This window comes from Neomonachus schauinslandi, chromosome 9 (genome assembly GCF_002201575.2).
Source record: "Neomonachus schauinslandi chromosome 9, ASM220157v2, whole genome shotgun sequence".
Classification (NCBI taxonomy): Eukaryota; Metazoa; Chordata; class Mammalia; order Carnivora; family Phocidae; genus Neomonachus; species Neomonachus schauinslandi.
The window spans coordinates 66,450,446-66,472,382 of NC_058411.1; positions in this window are offsets into that span (position 1 = coordinate 66,450,446).

Genomic DNA, 21,937 nt, shown 5'->3' on the forward strand with positions numbered 1-21,937 from the left:
ATGTGAAGTGAGTGGTCATTATCTTGGGATACATCTTTTCTTTCTGAAATTGCCAATTTCTTCCTCTCTTTTTCCCTAGCAATGTGCTACCATAATCTCAATGTGACAAAATATTTTATTCAAAGAACACTACTTGTTCATGACATCTATGTACCTAGGAACATAAGTTATATGACAGTTGCCAACTAGCTTATGGAGATGGGCAACTTATAGCACTTCAAAGTGATTATGCTCTGCTAAGAAAACAATATTGAAATTTTTGTGGCTTAACATATGCAAGTTAATTTCTCTCTCACATTAAGTCTGCAGTTATATGGGAGGGCTGCCTTCTAAAGATGGACTTAGAAATCTAGGGTGTTTTCTTTTAAGATTTTTTTTTAAAGATTTTATTTATTTATTTGACAGCGAGAGGGAGAGAGTGCTAGGCAGGCAGAGGGAGATGCAGGCTCTCCGCTGAGCAGGGAGCCCAATGTGGGACTTGATCCCAGGACCTGGAGATCGTGACCTGAGCCAAAGGCAGATGCTTAACGGACTGAGCCACCCAGGCGCCTTTTTTTTTTTTTTAAGATTTTATTTATTTCTTTGAGAGAGAGATGGAGAGAGTGAGAGAGAGAGAGAGCACGAGTATGCTGAGGGGCAGAGGGAGAAGCAGACTCCCTGCTGAGCAGGGATCCCAATGTGGGGCTTGATCCCAGGACTCCGGGATCATGACCTGAGCCGAAGGCAGATGTTTAATCGACTGAGCCACCCAGGTGCCCCAAAATCTAGGCTGTTTTAATCTTGTGATATTGCCATCTCAGTAAGTGGATTCCACTGTTGCCTCAGCAGGTAAAGGGATAGCAGAAGGTTTATATATTGGCTTTTAAATGCTTCAATCTGGAAAGAATACTTATTATTTCTGTGCATAGTCTGTTGGCCAGAACTAGTCCTCTGGCACTGGGCCAAACTGTAGGAGCATTCTGAAATGTGGGTGAGCACATGGATAGAGTGTATAGTAAATGCCTCTGTCACACAACTAAATGAGCCTATAGGAAACAATTATTGATACAGATTATCATCAGCCTACACTGTGAAATGTGGAGATGGATTATAGTCCTTTGGTAATTGTGTTGAAATATTCTGGCTCCTGCCCTTAGTCAGATTGAGTTTTCTTATAAGAGTATCATCCTGGGGTGCATCGGATTCTTGGTTTCAGCTCAGGTCATGCTCTCAGGGTGGTGGCATTGAGCCCTGCCTTGGTCTCCGTGCTCAGTGGGGAGTCTGTTTGGGATTCTCTCCCTCTCCCTCTGCCCCTCCCCCCACTTGTGCACTCACTCTCTCTAAAATAAATAAATAAATCTTAAAAAAAAGAATATCATTCTTTTTAAAATTTTTAAAATTTTTTTAAAAGGTTTTATTTATTTATTTGACAGAGACACAGCGAGAGAGGGATCACAAGCAGGGGGAGCGGGAGAGGGAGAAGCAGGCTTCCCGCCGAGCAGGGAGCCTAATGCGGGGCTCCATCCCAGGACCCTGGGATCGTGACCTGAACCGAAGGCAGACGCTTAACGACTGAGCCACCCAGGCGCCCCAAGAATATCATTCTTTTATCTAATTGTTATTTGAGAGAAGGGAAGAAAGATTATTTGTGAATTTGGGAAAAGAGTTTGTTCTTATGTAAGAAGTAACACGAGAAGAGTTCTAGTAATGGAAGTGGAATAAGTGGGGGCACCTGGGTGGCTCAGTCAGCGGAGCGACCGACTCTTGATTTCAGCTCAGGTCATGATCTCAGGGTCGTGAATGAGATCAAGGCCCACATTGGGCTTCACACTCAGCTCGGAGTCTGCTTGTCCCTCTCCCTCCTCCCGCTTGCTTGCTCTCTCTCTCTGAAATAAATAAAATCTTAAAAAAAAAAAAAGAAGTGGAATAAATGGTTAAGGAACATAAAACTAATTACTTAAGTGAAGATCAGTCTTATAAATCTCACTAGTATCTACTTATAACTTTACATACTTTCCTTTATTAGAATAAAACATACTATAATTTCACACTCAGTGCATTTGTGTATTTTTGTCTTGCATATTTTTCCACAGAGAAATTGAGGTGGTTTAATTATAATTGCTGTCTTAAATATCTTATTCCTTGGATGTGCATCATTGATCTACATAAAAACATAGAAAGTTTAAAGTAGTTGAATGAATTGTTGAAAGATGCAATAAGTGAATGTTTCTAATGACTTTTATAAAACTAGGTTTTGGGGTTATTAAAACTCTTACTGATACTAATAAAAATAGTGATGATGGTGATAATGATCATAGCAAACACTTAATGAACATTTGTTACAAACCAGACACTGTTCCAAGTATACTTTTTTTTTTTTAAAGATTTTATTTATTTATTTGACAGAGAGAGAGAGCACAAGTAGGCAGAGAGAGAGGGAGAAGCAGACTCTCCAATGAGCAGGGAGCCTGACGCGGGGCTCGATCCCAGGACCCTGGGATCATGACCTGAGCCGAAGGCAGCCGCTTAACTGACTGAGCCACCCAGGCGCTCCAAGTTCCAAGTATACTTTATATTTATTATCTTTTTATTTATTTATTTATTTAATTTTATTTTTTTTAAAGATTTTATTTATTTATTTTGACAGAGAGAGAGAGAGAGACAGCGAGAGAGGGAACACAAGCAGGGGGAGTGGGAGAGGGAGAAGCAGGCTTCCCGCGGAGCAGAGAGCCTGATGTAGGGCTCCATCCCAGGACCCTGGGATCATGACCTGAGCCGAAGGCAGGCGCTTAATGACTGAGCCACCCAGGTGCCCCTATATTTATTATCTTTTTAAACTGTACACTATCCTTCTTGATAGGTCAGTTAGTATTTTGAAGATAAGGGAATTGAAGTGTAGCCATGTTAAGTGACTTGCTCAAGTAAGTTGATGCATATTTTACGTTGGGAAGGGAATTAAAGTTACCTTACTGCCCCACACCCTTTTTTGTCCCCTATTTGATAAGGCCCAAATTTGTTCAGGTTCCCAAAGTAGAAATCCAGAGCTGTGACATAGGTCTCCTGACTTCCAGGTCGGGTGAAAAGAATCATGCTTTAGAGCAAAATATCAATTATTTAATCTATTCAAAAAGATTAAATTGCCCTCTCAATTCTTTGGACACAAAAAACTTTGTTTTCAGGATTATAGTACTGCTATGAAATAGGGATTAGATAGGGCAACATGGTAGGACTTCATGGAGGGGGTGGTGAGCACTAGAGGCAAATTGTATTGTTGGTCAAAAAGAATGCTGGCCCTGGTGCAGCTTTTCATTTTCATTTCTCAAATATTAGAGGAATAAGAGAAGTCTATAACTCATCTAGACTCTTGTTAATGCATATATTTTTTAAAGATGAAATCAATCATATGTCAAGTTTTACTTTGTATCTCTCTGAAAATGCTTTTGTACCAAGTTGATTACCCCGAATAATTATGTGCTGAATGTAGATAATATATTAATATAAGTGCCATAGAAGAGTCAGTATAGGTGAACTTATTGAATATTCCATAACTCACCTACATTCCTTAAAGCAATACTTTGGAAATATATTAGTTGGTACTATTAGCTGGTAATTTGGATGGGTACAACAAATAGTCATGTATGATAGCTCCATTTGTCTTTGATATTATCTTACCACATTAAAAGAAGAAGTTACATATTTTTAAAGCTAGGAGTATAGAGAAAAATATTAGGTACACTGTGTACTATGAGTGAGGATTAACAGGGTCAATATTTCCATTTCTTTTCTAAACTCATAAATCTTCACTGAGAGATTTGAAGTCCCTTTCTCCTCCTTCCTCATACCATATTCTCCTCATGCCCTCCCCAGAATCAAGCTCTACTATGAATTTGTAATATGTTCCTCTACTTAACCATATTAAAATTAACTTCTTATATTTATACATAAACAAATACATTAAAAAATAAATGTAACATACTCAATATCTTTCTACAACTTTTTATTTTTACTTATTGTTATATTTTAGACGTATTCTGTTTTGATACATTTAGATCTAGTGCATTTATTTTAATTGATTTTTCCTGTTTATGTCTCCAAGGAAGAAACAGAATTACTGGGTTGTGTAATTGGGCTTTTAAAGACTTTATTAGGTAACATGGAATTGTTCTCCAAAGTGGCAGTGGTGATGTATTCTCCCACCAGCATAGAGAGTTCCCGAGAGTTTCCACAGCTTTGGCAATATTTGGTAGTAATAGATTTTTTTGAAATTTCTCTCCCCCAACCTTTAATTTTCTTTTTTTAAAGATTTTATTTATTTGCTTATTTGTTTATGTATTTATTTGAAAGCGAGAGCATAACCACACATGTAGGGGCTGGTGGGAGGAGTGGGGGGGGAGGGAGAGGGACAAGCAGACTCCATGCTGCTGAGTGTGGGCTGGACTCTGAACGAGATCTCAGGACCCTGAGATCATGACCTGAGCTGAAACCAAGAATCAGAATGCTTAGCTGACTGAGCCACCCAGGCGCCCCAACTTTTAATTATTTTCAGTCTTTAAAATCAAATTGTTGTATTGTATATCTTTAATTTTCTTGACAAGCATGTCATTTGGTTTATATTTTACCAGGCATCATTTTTACTATGTTAAATGGATGGTAGATAGGTTTTTTTTTTTTTATATATTTTATTTATTTGTTTGACAGAGAGAGACAAAACGAGAGAGGGAACACAAGCAGGGGGAGTGGGAGAGGGAGAAGCAGGCTTCCCGCGGGGCAGGGAGCCTGATGTGGGGCTCGATCCCAGGACCCTGGGATCACGACCTGAGCCGAAGGCAGAGCCACCCAGGCGCCCCTGGATGTTGGATAGGTTTAAAAAAACTTTTCTTAAACATGTTATACTCTTCTTTAAAAAAAAAAACAAACAAACATGTTATACTCTTAAGTAAAAGGATTAAGCTTGATAACTATTCTATAAATACCTTGTTTAGGTGAACTTATTCAAATTAATTCAGTGACCTGCATTCAGTTCAAGCTACAGTCTAAATAAATTATATGATTGTATATCATAAATGTAGATATAAAATCAGTCAATCTATCTATAATTTATAATGAACAACAAAGGAAGGTCCCACCTCCAGAGTATCTACTTTGTCTTGCTTGTATACTTTGCCTCCCACTGCTGCCCTTCAAATCATTGCAGTTTGCCCTGAAGATAAATTCACAGCTTGAACTTTTCATTTAGCTAATTGGTACTTGTTTTTGCCACTGAGTTGTTCTCATTCAGTTGGGTAATGAAAGTGAAAATTGCTTCCTCTCAGTATCTCCATTTAAATGAAGAAAAACCATAAACATGGCAGTACTTTGCTTAAAAGTAATATGGAGATAAGAGAGCTTTTGACCTTAGATCAAAAAGCTATGCCTGAGGTGAAACTTTTGGTTTGGCAACACAAAGAGATCAGAAAATTCTTTCCTCAAAAGGCAACTATAAAACTGGACATATTGTCAAAAACAACCATTTTAGAGCTCTGGAAATCTACCAAAGTCATGCAACAAATTGAGAAGTGTTAATTCATAAAAAATTACTGAACTTCAGACAAGATCAGTAGGAATCAGTGGCATTCTTGCCTATGGCTATTCCTTTGCAACCTAGTTTGGAAGTTGCATTTTATTCTACCAGGGCAGGAAGACTTAGAAACACCAGAACCTTGACTTTGGAGGAGTTTATCTTGATTTGGAGTGGAAGGTGAAAACCCTGCTCAGCAGTGTTGTCAGTAAAAGTAGTGATCTTGGTGGCACGTCACCAGGGAAGGCCAACAGCTGGGCTAATCTGAGGTTGTCATTCTGGCTGCAGCAAGCAGTAGACAATGACCTAGACAGAAATTTAACAAGGACATCCAGGAAATGAGGTAGACGTAAGAGGACTTGATAAACTTTCTACACATCCCTGGCTAACTGGAAGTCCATGTAAATGTTCATGGGATAGTGAAAAGTTTCCAGAGTTTTAACAAATCACAGCTGGTCTGGGACGCTGTGTTCATGCACAGGTAGTACATAAGAGGGCCTGATGGAAAGTAAAACCAGGAGCATACCTGAAAAATGCTGAACTTTTAATGTGTTCCCCAACCTGTACACAGATCCTTGGGCAGAGGGTAGAAGTCTTTCTTGGATTAAGGTGTTTGTGCACAACCTACGGCCAATAACTAGCTGACCATAATCTATGCAGATATAGAACCAGTCCCTAGGAAGCCAATCTTAAAAATTAAAACAAGAATTTAAAATTCTCCCTGAGTATAGACATCAGCAGTGTTGTCCTGCAAGTGAGACATATTCCGCAGATTTAATCCAGGCAGATTACTAAATAAGCAAACTGTAGAGAGCAAGATGGAGTCACTCATGTCAAGCAGTGATGCAAGCAGCCAAGGGCACTGCAGCAAAGACTAGATATCTCCGACACCAGCAAAGGTTGACAACATTCAGAAGTGATAACCAGCGGAACCAGAGGAGGTCCGCAAAATCCTAAGACTGATTAAACTCCTTTTAAAAGGGAGAGTTTTTTGCAGCTGTCAGACTTTCCAGACGTTGACCCTTTTACGTCTGACCATGTCAAAAGGGCAACTGCCACCAAAGGATCTGCCCAATTGATCTCTGAACATAACAGAGGTTCTCCACTACTTGAACATAATAAACAGCATAAGAACTGATCTTGAGGGCATGGAGGCCTGATCTCAACTGACTGACTTTACATTTGGTTCGTTAACTTCCTAACCCTTGAAGGGAGGAAAAAATAAGATGAAATCAGAGAGAGAGAGTTAGGAAACAGACTGAGGGTTGCTTGAAAGGAGGTGGGTAGGGGGATGAGGTAACTGGGTGTTGGGCATTAAAGAGGACAAGTGATCAAATGAGCACTGGGTGTTATATGCAACTGATAGATCACTGAACTCTACCTCAGAAACTAATAATACACTATTTGTTAACTAACTTGATTTAAATAATAATAAAAAACTTCTATACCTTGTTGTATCTTGTGTAACTTTTTTTTTTTAAATTTATTTAAGCAATCTCCCCCAACATGGGGCTTAAACTCATGATCCTGAGATCAAGAGGTGCATGCTCCTCTGACTGAGCCAGCCAGGCACCCCTTGTTGTATGACTTTATATTGTGCTTTGCTTTGTGTGATGTGTAAGAAGCCAAGTTAAACATGTAGTGGAATGTCATTGAATTTGGAATCCTGAAACTGCTTTTCAGTTATGTTAACCTTGCTTTATGATTGAATAAAGCTGACATTGACACAACTCATGTGTGTGCCTTCATAGCATGCTCATGATGCAAACAACCAAACAACAATAACTACAACCCTTGGGAGGATAATATCAGAATCTAGAGTGTTTATAGTATATAACAGTATCTAAAATGGTAGTTTAAATCAAAAGTTATGAGAAAGGAAAAGAAACAAGAAAGTGTAACTCTAATCAGGAAAAAAGAAGCAATTAGAGACTGTGAGTTAGCCCAGATGTTGAAATTTAGAAAATAAAGATTTCAAAGGAGCTATAATAATGATGTTCAAAGAATTAAGGGAAACAAGTTTAAAGATTGAAAGAACAGCATGGTGACACTTGCTGGGTAAATAGAGGTTTTGATAAGGAGATTAAAAACTATAAAAAGAGAAACCAAATGGAAATTCTGGATTTGAAGAATACAATAGCTAAAAATTTACTTAGAGAGGCTCATATCAAAAGGCAGAGATCATCAGATTGGATAACCATCTGCTCTCTGTAAGAGACAAAGTATAGATTCAAGACAAAAGTAGGTAGAAAATAAAGGATGGAAAAATATACCATGTAAAAAGTAACCATTGGAGATCTGGAGTGGTTATTTTCATATCAGACAAAGTATACATTCAGCCAAGAATATTACATGTGACAGAGATTTTATCTAATGATAAAAAATCAATACATCATGAATATATAGCAATTATAGATGGGTACACACTTAACAATAGGTATAAGTAAAGCAAACCAGAAAAAAATTGAAAGGAGAAATAGACAATTCAACAAATAATTGGAGAGTTTAATTCTTAAATCTGAAAAATTAATATAACAACTGAGCAGAAAATTGGAAAGGATACAGTAGATCTAATCAAGTCTAAGAATCAACTTTACCTAACTCAAATTTATATCATCACTCTGCATCATGACAGGAGAATAAACATTCTTTTAAAATACATATGGAAAAAATTCAAATAGGCCATATATTGGACCATAACACAAATCTCAATAAATTAAAAAGCATTAAATCAAATGAACACATATGAGTCAATTAGAAATCAACAAAATAAAAAATTGGGGAAATTGGCAAATATTTCAAAATTACACACATTTCTAAGTAACTTATGAGTCAAAGATTTAATCACAAGATAAAAATATTTTATCTGAACAAAAATGAAACACAACATAAAATTTGGTGGATGCATTTAAATCAGTGTTTAGAGGAAAATTTTTAACTTGAGACACCTGTATTTAAAAAGAGAAAAATTCTAAAATAAAAATCTAAACTTGTACCTTAACAAACTAGTTAAAGACCCACTTAACCCAAAGCGGGCAGAAGGAATGAAATAGTATAGACTAGAATGTGATAGAACAATGAAATAAAACAGAAAAACAATAGAGATAATCAATAAAGTCAAAATTGGTAATGAAGAGAAAAACAAAACTGGGAAACTTTAACTATAGTGACCAAGAAAATAAATGACTAAAGACACAAACTAACAAAATCAGGAATGAAAGAGGGGGCACCATAAAACCTTCAGAAGGAAAGGAGAATGCTTTGTGGATCATTTGTGTTTTTGTGTGTCTGTGGCAGTTCTAAGTTATTAGTTTTTAAAATCAGTACTTTTTAATGGAAACAACCTGACCAGAAAACTATCACAGAATTTTGAGACCCCATAAAACAAAAGGTTAATGAGAAAAAAAAAGAGGGACATCACAAACTTATGAAAATTAAATGAATAGAAAATTATGAATGTGTTTATGGACTTTTGTAAAATGCAAAAATTTCTAAAAAACCCAGAAATTAGTAAAACTGTAATTCAGGAAGAAATAGAAAATCCGAATAGATACATAACAAGTAAAAATTGACTTAGTAGTGAAAAACATTCCTACAAATAAAATCCCAGGTCCAGATAGCTTCACTAGTGAATTATATCAAATATTTAAAGAAAAAGTAGCAGTTTTTCACAAGTTTTACCTTATAAGTCATTCAATTTATTAATAGAATAACGGGGAAAATTATGATGTCATCTCATGAGACACAGAAAAGGAGTTTGACAAACTCCAACTACCATTTACATAAATACTCTCAGCAAACTTCCAATAAAAGGCAACTAAAGGGCATCTGCAAAAAACCTACAACTAACATCATATTTAATGGAGAAAGACTAAACTTTTTTCTCCCAAGATCAGGAACAGATGTTCATTCTTTCCACTTTTATTCAACATTTAAAGAGGTTTTAGTCAGTGCAATAAGTCAGGGGTCAGCTAACTATATCCCATGAACCCAATATGGCCTGCCACTATATTTGTAATTTTTTTTTTTGTCAATTGATACCTTTTGTTTACATATTGTTTATAGCTGCTTTCTTGATACAACAGAGTTGAGGTTGTGATAGAGAATGTGCAACTGGCTAGACCTCAAATATTTACTACTTAATCCTTTGTAGAAGAAGTTGGCTGACTCACAAGGCAAAAAATATTGGAAGGTGGGTGTCTAAAGGCATTTATGTTGGAAAGGGAGAAATAAAACTGTCTTTATTGTCAGATATGTTGGTGTAAATAGAAAATCCCCAAAATAACTAGAACTAAATAACATGTTTAGGAAGGTCTCAGGATGTAAGATCAATATTAAAAATCAAGTGTATTTTATTCATAGTAACAAACAAAGCTTTTTGAGAACATCATTTTGCCATGTTTTGGTGTCAGCCCCCCATCCTTCAACAGTAGCTCCCTTGGGCAGAGTACCTGAATAGACACTTTTTCAAAGACAGATAGATGGCCATCAGACACAAGAAAAGATGCTCAACATCATTAATCTTCATGGAAATGCAAAACAAAACCACAATAAGATATCACTTCACACCTGTCAGAATGGCTAGTATCAAGAAGACAAGAAATTACAAGTGTTGCTGAGGGGGTGAAGAAAAGGGAAACCCTGTGCCCTGTTGGTGGGAATGCAAATTAGTACAGCATTATGGAAAACACTATGGAGGTTCCTCAAAAAGTTAAAAATAGAACTGCCATACAATTTAGTATTTCCACTACTGGGTATTTACCCAAAGAAAACACTAATACAAAAAGATACATGCATCCCTATGTTTATTGCAGTATTATTTATAATAGCCAAGATACAGAAGCAATTTAAGTGTCCACTGATAGATTAATGGATAAAGAAAATGTGTACACACATACACACACAATGGAATATTACTCAGCCACAAAAAATGAGATCTTGCCATTTGTGACAACATGGATGAACTTAGCAGGTATTATGCTAAGTGAAATAAATCAGACAAAGACAAATACCATGTAATTTCACTTATATGTGGAATCTAAATAACAAAACAAGTAAATGAATAAACAGGGGCGCCTGGGTGGCTCAGTCATTAAGCATCTGCCTTCGGCTCAGGTCATGATCCCAGGGTCCTGGGATTGAGCCCCACATCGGGCTCCCTGCTCCACGGGAAGCCTGCTTCTCCCTCTCCTTCTCCCCCTGCTTGTGTTCCCTCTCTCGCTGTGTCTCCCTCTGTCAAATAAATAAATAAAATCTTAAAAAAATAAATGAATAAACAAATAAAACTCAGGAACAGAATCATAAATACAGCGAACAAACTGGTGGTTGCCACAGGGGAAGGGTTTGGGGGGATGGGTGAAATAGGTGAAGGTGACTGAAAGGTACAAACTTCCAGTTGTAAGATAAGTCACAGGATGAAGAGTACAGCTTAGGTAACATAGTCAATAATACTGTAATAACGTTGTATGGTGCAGATGATAACTACACTTAGGGTGAGCATAGCATAATGTACAGAATTGTTGAATCACTATTCTGTACACCTGAAACTAATGTTGTATTTCAACTATACTTCAATAAAAAAGAAGTAAAAAAAATCAAACCGAAAAAATGAAAGTAAAACAAAAATTTTGATGCACAAGACTTGTGTGTATGTATTAACAGGTATTACCAATTGAATATTGTTTCTCCCCAGATTCACATATTCAACCCTATCACCGAATGTGGTGGTATTTTGAGATGAGACCTTTGGGAGTTGATTAGGTCATGAGGGTGGAGCCTTCATGAATAGGATTAGTGCCTTCATAAAAAAGACCCCGTAGTGCTCCCTTGCACCTTCCACCACGTATGAATACAGCAAGAAGACAACTGTCTGTGAGCCAGGTGAGGGCTCTCTCCAGACACCAAATCTGTCTTGATCTTGGATGCCCCACCCTCCAGAACTGCAAAAAATAAGTTTCTGTTGTTTATAAGCTGCCCAGTCTATGGTACTCTTTTATAGCAGTCCAAATGGACTAAGACTTAACAAGGTATATAAGGGAATTTAAAGATTGTCATTTAGATAATTTGTTATCAATACTTAGATGCAGTAAAATTTCATTTTATACAGTACCATTCAGGATGGGCAGAATTCTAGGGTGGCCCCTTAAGATTCTGGCCCCAGGTGCACACACATCTTTTCCCAGTTATTTAATTAAATAAGAATCCAGGTACTGCTGTTAAGATATTTACTGATTCAGTTAAGGTCCCAAATGAGTTGATGCTGGGATAGGGAGATTATTCAGGGGTGACATATTTACTCTAATGAGCTCTTTAAAAGCAGGGATTTTTCTCTGGCTGGTCACAGAATTCAGAGACACAAAGCAGGAGAAAGACTGGACATGCTGTTTCTGAACTGAAGATGAAGAAGGCTGCATGGCAAAACATGTGGGCAGCCCTCAGAAGCAAAGGTTGTTCATTTTGGCTGATAGTGAGCAAGGAAACAAGACCTCAGGTCTACCTTAGCAAGGAGGTGAACTCCACTACTTCCAAGACTGAGTATGGAATTGGCTTTTTCCCAGATTCTCCTAACAAGAACTCAGCTTGGCTTATACCTTGATTTCAGCCTTGTGATATTTTGAGCACAGAACCGAACCATGCTGGGCTGGCCTTCTGACCTGCAGCACTGTAAGTAAATAAATGGGGGCTGTCCTAAGCCTCTGAGTTTGTGATCATTTGTTACGTGGCAATTGAAAACTAACAGGTCATTTAATTGGAAATGATTACTTCATTTCCCCTCTTCAGGGCCACGTATGAAATAATTTCATGATATTTATGAGCCTTCACGAAACTTTAAATTAAAATGTTCTATACTATAGTTCACTAATTAAGGGCAAATAAGAAATATAAACACTTTTTCTATCGCAACATTTTCTTCAGGGCAATGCATTGGCATTTTGTTTCCTGGGAAATCTATTTTAATGAAATATTCTTGGTACCAATTCTGGAACATATTGCAGTCAAAGCTGAATGTATAGACTCAAAATATTTGGTTATTTATGAGAGAAAGATTATAACTATCAGAACAGGAAATACTCTCCCTATCTGCTCTAAAAATAATCGTAAGAACTTCACTATTCTTATGGATATGACAACATCAATCTCATTAACTACCATAACTTACCTCACTAAGGTGCATAACACTGATTATTCAGCCACGGTCTATGTTAGTGACCGTGACAGTCCTTACTCATGATGACTGATATGAGTCATAAACCTATGACTGATGAAGAGCGCTGCCAGCAAGTTTCTGCATAGATCCATAAAGGCTGTAGTTATTGCCAAACACGTTTTTGATTTAAATTTGGAGATGATTCATTTGAATTAGTGCATAACTACCAATGACTCTCAGAGAAGAGAACACTAACTCGGAAAAGTACAGGCCTGTCTATAATCTAATTTAGTCTCAATCAAAGCAATGATTCAAGTTTAGTCTTGATCCAGAAAACCTCCAGTAATTAGAACTCATTTCCAGCACCATGTAGTTTTGGTTTCCTGGGCTGATTCTTACAGCAAATTGCTTGTGACCTTGAACGAGTTTTTAAGTCTCTTTTCTTCTAAAATAATAACAAAATTGGAATATCTGAAGCTCTCTCCTGAGGTGTTCTAGGAATTAACTTTTTTAGCCAGCATTGAGAGACTCAGAGGGATGGGACAGAATGCCATATCATCATAAATGACAAGATGAATAGCTCATCAAATATTTTTTACGTATAGTGTTAATTCAGGGCTAAGAAAATTCTTGGCGATAAATGATGACGTCATCTCTCCTAGTGACTAGAATAAGGGTACTACAATACTGAGAGAGTATCCTGATGAGAATTTCATAGCCCATTAAGATATTCAAAAACTTTTGATACAAAAAAAAAATCAAGCATACATTTTCAAGTAGAGGAATAATATAATGAACTTCATGCACTCATAAGCCAGCTTCAAATAACTATCAACTCATTTCAGATCTTGTTGGAATAATGTTATCATTCCAGATTATTTTGAAGAAAATTCCAATCATACTATTTATCTGAGTCCAAATGTTAAGTGAAAAACAGTGAATTCTAATGATTTCCAAATGGGGTTCAACCTGAAGAAAAGGTATTTATTAATCGTTAGTTACTCGAACCAATAAAAACCAATAAAAAAAGTAAAAAATGGGTTAAAGAAACAGTACAGAGCTAGGAGTTTCTTTTAAAATGTAGGAAATAGTCAAGTAGGCAGCACTGCATTGTCATCATGTTACAATGTAGAATTGTGTAAGGGACACTAAAGAAATATCAAACTCTCAGGGCAAAAAGTAACATCTATTCCAACTATTGTCAGAAAAAAATGCAATGCCTTGAGTAAATTTTAAAAAGACTTTTAACTGTGAAGTCTTAATTTTAGCATTTACTTTTGGACCATACACCTGTTGGCTTGCTTATGACCATCCTTTAATTTTAGCAAGACTCTGACTTACGGCATTTTCAGAATCCCTTTTTAGTCTTAAATGCATCCTATGTATGTAGACAGTAAGAACTGCCCACTTTCTATGTTGCATTGAAAATGTTTTCATAACACATTTTAGGGTGACTTTTCTTAACAGAATATATTTGACAATGTTTTTAACCTGAAAAATAAGTTACTGAAGTTTTACGTGCTTAAATATGCTCTATCTTGAAGTCAGTTTCAATATTCCTCGAAAGTAAGGACCTTATTAAGATTTCCAAAATAGGAGCTCAAACTGATAGGCATTACTTAGGATTTTTATGGAAAGAAGACTAGTGTAGAGGACCCTGCTGTCTCAAGAAATAAATGGCAAGATCGCGTTTAAATGAGAAGACAGATCATGGCCAAAATTGAACTAGTTAGATCACATGAAATTGGAATCAATGCCACATAGGTGCAGGAGTAAAACTTTCTTTACTCTTATTCTTCTGTAACAGTTGCACTTAACTGCATGGGAGGGAGTCAGAGCAGCCGACCTGCCATCTGTCCTTGCATGGGTGTGGTGAGGGAGATCTTGTGGGGAGAAGAAAAGAATCAGGTGACACTGTCTAATCTCAAATGGACTTCTGAACAAATACACTAATGTATTTTTATCTCTGAAATGCCCTTAGCAGAATGTCCCTAGGTGAGCATTAGCTATAGTAAGTAGAACCCAGAGGTTAAGGCCTGGCTTCCTGGAGAACATCACAAAGGCTTTTCAACAAAATAGACATGGTTTATAATCCAAACACTTTCTGCTGTGTGAGGAACTCCCCAAACTTCCTTCATTTTGTTCTAGATGGGAAAAAAAGACCTGGGGAGCTGCCTCTGATGATTCTTTTTATTTTACCTGAACCTCTTGATTTCATGTCTACCTGAAATTATTTAGTAAAGCATGCTAATGGATATGATCTCTGATTAGTGTGTCAGTTCATTTCTCTCAGGAGTGGGGCGAGATATGTGAATGTGTGTGAAAGAATTCCGTTTATCCGTTTAAGTCAATTAGTGGCTTAAAATGTAGTCCCTTTCAGGTTAACTCAACTTCTGTTTCAGTAAACAGCCTTTTGGGTATCCTTCTCCTCCCAGTTCTTCCTGGAGAACATCTCTCTCCTGCCCTCTGTCTGGTTCTTAATAGCCTCCAATGAATTACATGTTCTGCTCTCCCTTTGGGTAAAAGCTTGTGCTCCCCTCCCTGTGGTTGGTTTCTCATGTTCTGCTCTCTTTTCATGGCCAAGAAATGGTGATTTCACCTGACTCCCTTCCACTCATAGAAGCTTGGTTCACAGAGGAAAGTAAGAACAATTTCCAGGCTATTGTATATGATGTGTATCAATGACATGTTGCTTCTTATGCAGAGGATTCAATCTTAAAAATACGTATAGCAATGCATGAACATCGTCAGGTAATGGATTAGAGATCACGGTCAAACTCTTTGCATGTTCTGGGTAAGGAAGGGACAGAATAATCTCCAACCTTTTCATATGTGAAAGGAAGAGATTAACATATAATGTGCATTTCATGTTGCCATCCTCTCAGAATGCCAATCAGATAGTCACTCTTCTCATACTTTCCTCTCTAAAGCCTAGAGACCCAATCGTGTGTGTATATCCAATGTTACCTGAGCACCAGTTCAAGTGAAAGGTATTTGGTGGAGCATAACCAGATTTAGACATTTCTCCTTTAAATGATAACTAAGGATTCGTAGAAAATGGAAAAACAATACAATTGAAGTTTCAAACAAAAATGAATAGTGTGAGATAAAATTATGCTCGAGTTACTTTGTATTTAATATATTGATCCAAAGGGGCACCTGCACCCCAATGTTTATAGCAGCAATGTCTACAATAGCCAAACTGTGGAAAGGGCTGAGATGTCCATCAATAGATGAATGGATAAAGAAGATGTGGTACACACACACACACAATGGAATATTACTCAGCCATCAGAAAGGATGAATATTTACCATTTACATCGACATGGATGGAACTGGAGGGTATTATGCTGAGTGAAATAAGTCAGTCAGAGAAAGACAATTATCATATGGTTTCACTCATAAGTGGAATATAGGAAACAGCACAGAGGATCATAGGGGAAGGGAAGGAAAACAAAATGGGAAGTCATTAGAGGGAGAAAAACCACGAGAGACTCTTTGCTATAGGAAACAAACGGAGGGTTGCTGGAGGGGAGGGCGTGGGGGGGATGGGGTAATTGGGTGATGGGTATTAAGGAGGGCACATGATGTCATTAGCACTGGGTGTTATATGCAACTGATGAATTACTGAACTCTACATATGAAACTAATGTATATGTTGGCTAATTGAATTTTAATAAAAAAGAGTTACTTTGTATTTAAGTTAGGCATTACAAATTGGTGCATATACTTTATAAAAGTGAATTTAGTTTGTGGCACCTGGGTGGCTCAGTCGTTAAGCGCCTGCCTTCGGCTCAGGTCATGATTCCAGGGTCCTGGGATCGAGCCCCACATCGGGCTCCCTGCTCAGCAGGAAGCCTGCTTCTCCCTCTCCCACTCCCCCTGCTTGTGTTCCCTCTCTAGCTGTCTCTCTCTCTGTCAAATAAATAAATAAAATCTTTAAAAAAAAAAAGTGAATTTAGTTTTGCCATCTAACCTCACCTTGAGTTTCAGTAATTTCTCTCTATCCGAACGTTGCTAGATCAAAATTTTATTTCTGCTCTTGTGCCCTGAGTGTTTTGGCCCTTGTGATTTCTTCCTGGGGATTGCAGGGAGATGACAGGCTAATCCTCCTATTTGCTTGGGATTTGGATAATCAATTACTAGGGCTGTACTGCCCTTTGTATAAATTCTTATAGCTGAATTTCATTTTTTTCTGAACTCTCTCTTTCCATAATATATGCATCCTGTGGATTTTGTAGTTTATTATGGACTATTTCCTTCAGAATACACTTCTAGGGGTTGCGCCACACTGTTTTCTCATCTCCGACTTGCTTTTTGCTCTTTCTGCCAAACACACCTTTCTTGTATCATTGCGGTCTATTGCCATTGGGCTTTTCCTTTCTCTTTGTGTTTCTACCTTTTGTACTAAAAGCTATTTTTACTCTTTGGTTTTACTATTCTACAGTTGGTACCTAAAATCCTTTAAGAATAAGGGAAAAAATCAATTTTTGACAGATCTAAAAAAACCACAGTTCCTGGTTTTATAGCATTTTTTCCTTTAATCTTACTGCCCATCTGAAATGAGTTATACAAATTCATGTTCTTTATTTTTATTTTTATTTTATATATACATATATATTTTTATGTTATGTTAATCACCATACATTACATCATTAGTTTTTGATGTAGTGTTCCATGATTCATTGTTTGTGTATAACACCCAGTGCTCCATGCAGTACGTGCCCTCTTTAATACCCATCACCAGCCTAACCCATCCTCCCAACCCCCTCCCCTCTAGAACCCTCAGTTTGTTTCTCAGAGTCCATAGTCTCTCATGGTTTGTCATGACAAATTCATGTTCTTTAAAATCAGATAGATTCAATTGGAAGAGGCCACCCCTTGCTGTCAGGTGTTGTTTTTTAGATTATTCGGGAAGGGTATGACCCGCCTTTCTATTGTACATTTTGTCTTCAGTTCTATCCTCATCAGTCTGGACTGCTGCTTGATTAATTTTTCCAGGACTCAGATAGGACTTTCATTTTCATGTTCAGAAAAGAAAGCAGCTTTTCCACTCTAAGAGAATAAAATGCATATCCTGTGGCTTGCCATTCGAGTCTCTGTATTTGCCTTACGTCAACCTCAACCATAACCTGTCTTTCCAGTGTTCATTCTCTTTTCTGTCTTTCATTTTCCATTTCATGAATTCACTTCATCACTTGCTCTTCTTTGTACACACAATATGTTCCTTAGATGATGTTGTTGACTTCTACCTGGACTGGTCCTTTCTTTTTATCTCTTAATGACCCACATCCTTTTTATTTTTCAGGATTTATTTTAAATATCCCTCTCTCTAAGCCTGGAATGCTCACTACTACTCTCCTGGGGTACTTGAAATACACTGTTCTCGTTTTAAGTATCAGTGGCACTTAATACATTTTATCTTGAGCTAAGTCACTGGTGTTGATTAATTTAAAATCTTGAAAATCCAATATGTATCAAACACAATTTTAGGCCCTAGGGGTACAGCAGCAAACAAAGCAGACCAAAAATCCCTGCCTTCATGGAACTTATCTTACAATGTTAGAGTTGGCTAGGGGAGTTTCAAAGTGTTGATTTATAATTACTCACACTAGTAAGTCAGGAGAGATCAGGTGTCAGCACATTTATGTACTCCCAATGTTTTGCAAAAGTAAAAATAAATTGGTTCTCATTAAGAAATTCTGCCTGCCTAATGGCTGAAAAAAATGTGATCGTTCTTGATATCCCTCTACTTTGTTACACTAAGAAATTACAGTTGCACCTGGGGGCATTGAGCAGTAAGTGCTGCTTTAGGAGAGATGGATTAGCGAAGCACAAGCTCTCATTTATGAAGACAGGAACAAGAGAGAAACAAGGTAAAAAGATTGCCAAGGTCACCAGGCAGTCTACCCTGGCTATGCAACCTGCTGTTTCAGGTTCTTTTGTGAGACTTAATTCAACTCCTCAGCTTTCCCTGGACAAATAGCAGAAGTGGTAGCCCACCTATGTCCGTATCATGACCCAAAAGGAGCCATGGCATCATTTTTATTGCCAAACAATTTCTCCTCTTGCCCTGATACCAAGGAAGAGATTTGTGGATGGTGCTACTTTTCCTTCTTTGTTAATAGCAAGTTCAACAAATATTATAATCCTCTTAATGAGAGCTCCATGAAGGCAGGGATTTTTAGTCATTTTTAATCAGATTATCTGTTCTTTTCATGTTGAGTTGTGGGAGTTCTTTATGTATTTTGGGTGTTAAATCCTTATCAAATATATCATTTGCAAATATCTTTTCCCATTCAGTTGGTTGCCTGTTCATTTTGTCGATGGTTTCCTTCACTTGCAAAGGTTTTTAGTTTGATGTAGTCCCAATTGTTAATTTTTGCTTTTGTTTTCCCTACCTGGGGAGACCTTTCCAGAAAAAGGTTGCTAAGGTCAATGTCCAAGGGTTTACTGCCTATGTTTTCTTTTAGGAGTTTTAGGTCTTAGATTTAGGTCATTAATTTATTTTGAGTTTATTTTGTATATGTTGTAAGATAGTGGTCCAGTTTCATTCTTTTGCATGTGGCTGGCCTGTTTTCCCTGCACAATTTGTTCAAGATAGTATCTTTTCCTCCGTGTATATTCTTGCCTTCTTTGTTGTAGAGTAATTATAAACATAGGTTTATTTCTGGGCTCTGTATCTTGTTTTATTGATCTTTGTGTCTATTTTTTGTGCCAGTATCTCTTTTAATTACTAGAGCTTTGTAGTATATGTTGAAGTCTGAGATTGTGATAGCTCTAGCTTCGTTCTTTTTTCTCAAGAGGGACTTTTGGGGCTATTTGGGGTCTTTTAGGATTGTTTAAGTTCTGTGAAAACTGCTATTGGTGTTTTGATATGGGTTACATTTAACCTATAGATTTCTTTGGGTAGTATCGACCTATTAATAATATGTGTTCTTCTATGAGCATAGAATATCTTTCCATTTATTTGTGTCATCTTCAATTTCTTTCATCAGTATCTTACAGTTTTCAGAGGGCAGGTCTTTCACCTTGTTGGTTAAATTTATTCCTATTTTATTTTTGATGCGATTGTAAATGGGATTATTTGCTTAATTTCTTTTTCTGCCAGTTTGTTATTCGTTTATGGAAACACAACAGACTACTGCATATTAGTTTTGTATCCTGCAACTTTACTGAATTCATTTATTAGTTCTAATGTTTTTTTTGGTAAGTTTTTAGGGTTTCCTATATATATAGTATTATGCCTTGTGCAAATAGTGACAGTTTTACTTGTTCTTTACCAATTTGGATGCCTTTTATTTCTTTTTCTTGCCTTATTGACTAGGACTTCCAATCCTGTGTTGAATAAAAGTAGTGAGAGTGGACACTCTTGCCTTGTTCCTAATCTTAGAGGAAAAGCTTTCAGCATTTCATCACTGAGTATGATGTTAGCTGAGGGTTTATCATATAGGGCCTTTAAATGTTGAGATCTATTCCCTCTATATTTGTTAATTTTGAGATCAAGTGTTTTAAATGTGTAAGAAAAATTCCTCTTGAGGCTCACACACTTCCCAGTAGATACAAATAAAAAAAATGAATGTATGGTATGCACTTTCCTTTGTTCAGTGAATGGCAATCTCCCGTGTAGATACATGGGCCAGAAGAAACTGCTTTTCATTCTAAACATCAAATCCATCAACAAACCCTTTTGATTTTACCTTCTTAGTTATCTCATAAATCTTCCTACTTTCATCAAAATCTCTATAGACCATCATTTTCATCTGACCTACTGAAATAATCATTATTTCCCTGCATACTCTGTCTCTCCTCCAGTAAAGGCTTTGTAGTGCAGTTACTGAACTTCTCTCTAGGCAAATCTTGTATCAACCTCTTGCATAAAACCTGTAGTGGCTTCTATTGCTTTTAGAATAAAGACAATCACATGTCCTACAAGGGCCAACAGGATATGGTCTCTATCCAGTTTTATGTAGCTACTGATAACTCCAAAATCTATTAATGCAGCCCTGATTTTCTTCAAAACTTCCAGAAAGATACTGAGTTGCATCAATGTCTAAAACTGACTACCTCTGCTCTCCACAGCTTTTTAAAGTTTGGTAATTTTTTTTCTTTAAAGGTATTTGGCTGTTTTGTTTAGGCTGTCACTCTTTTGGGCATAAGGTTTCTCATAATATTTCTTTATTGTTCTTTTAATATATCCAAGTTTGGTATCTTATAAAAGTCATTCTTAAAATGACTTTTGTACACCTTTCAGGAATGGTTATGGTTGAAAATCAGTAATCTAATTGCAGAAATGATAGACTGCAAATATTATCCATGTTTACCTACAGATAGATTACAAGTAATTTTCATTTTCTTCACTTACCTACATTTTCTAAATTTACTCTAATAAACATATTTAGTTTCTTTTTTTTTATAAAGATTTTATTTATTTATTTGAGACAGAGAGAATGAGAGACAGAGAGCATGAGAGGGAGGAGGGTCAGAGGGAGAAGGAGACTCCCTGCTGAGCAGGGAGCCTGATGCGGGACTCGATCCAGGGACTCCAGGATCATGACCTGAGCCGAAGGCAGTCGCCCAACCAACTGAGCCACCCAAGCGCCCTAAACATATTTAGTTTCTATAATAACAATGAAAACAACAACTCTTTAAATACTCTTTAGAGTATTGGCAATAGAATTAACTATTAATGCCAACTCTTTGGGGGTAGCAATTGTAAAATCTGTACAAAAAATTATAGAAGCACTGGAAAACATTTTAAATTCTATAAAAATTGGAGAAGATCTTACTCTTGAAAAATTGTAAGTGTACAGGGTAAAAATTGAGCTTTTGTAATTATTTTTCCTGTATGTTCTTCTCAACCACTATGTCTATGGCAGCAGAAAACTACATGTTTGTGGGTGGAGATGACAAGAAAACAAAACAAAGCAAAACAACACAAAAAAACAGGTCATGGCTGGAAGGATTGCTGTAATTTTAAGAGGGAAATCCTGTGAGAATTACAGACCCACCAGTGTATATTGGCTAAATCTCTGATACTAAACTATGCATATGCAGAGAAGAACCTAGAGGGACTACTCCCCAAACAAGTAGAGATTGGAGAAGAAAATAAGCCTTGAAAGACAGAGCTGCACTGGATGAGATTTGTGTTTGCTGCTATTTTAACTGAGTATATTTCCCAAACTATGCACACTTGGTGGCAGGCAGCTGAAGCATAATAGGCTTGAGGCATTGGAGGACAGGACCTGAAACTG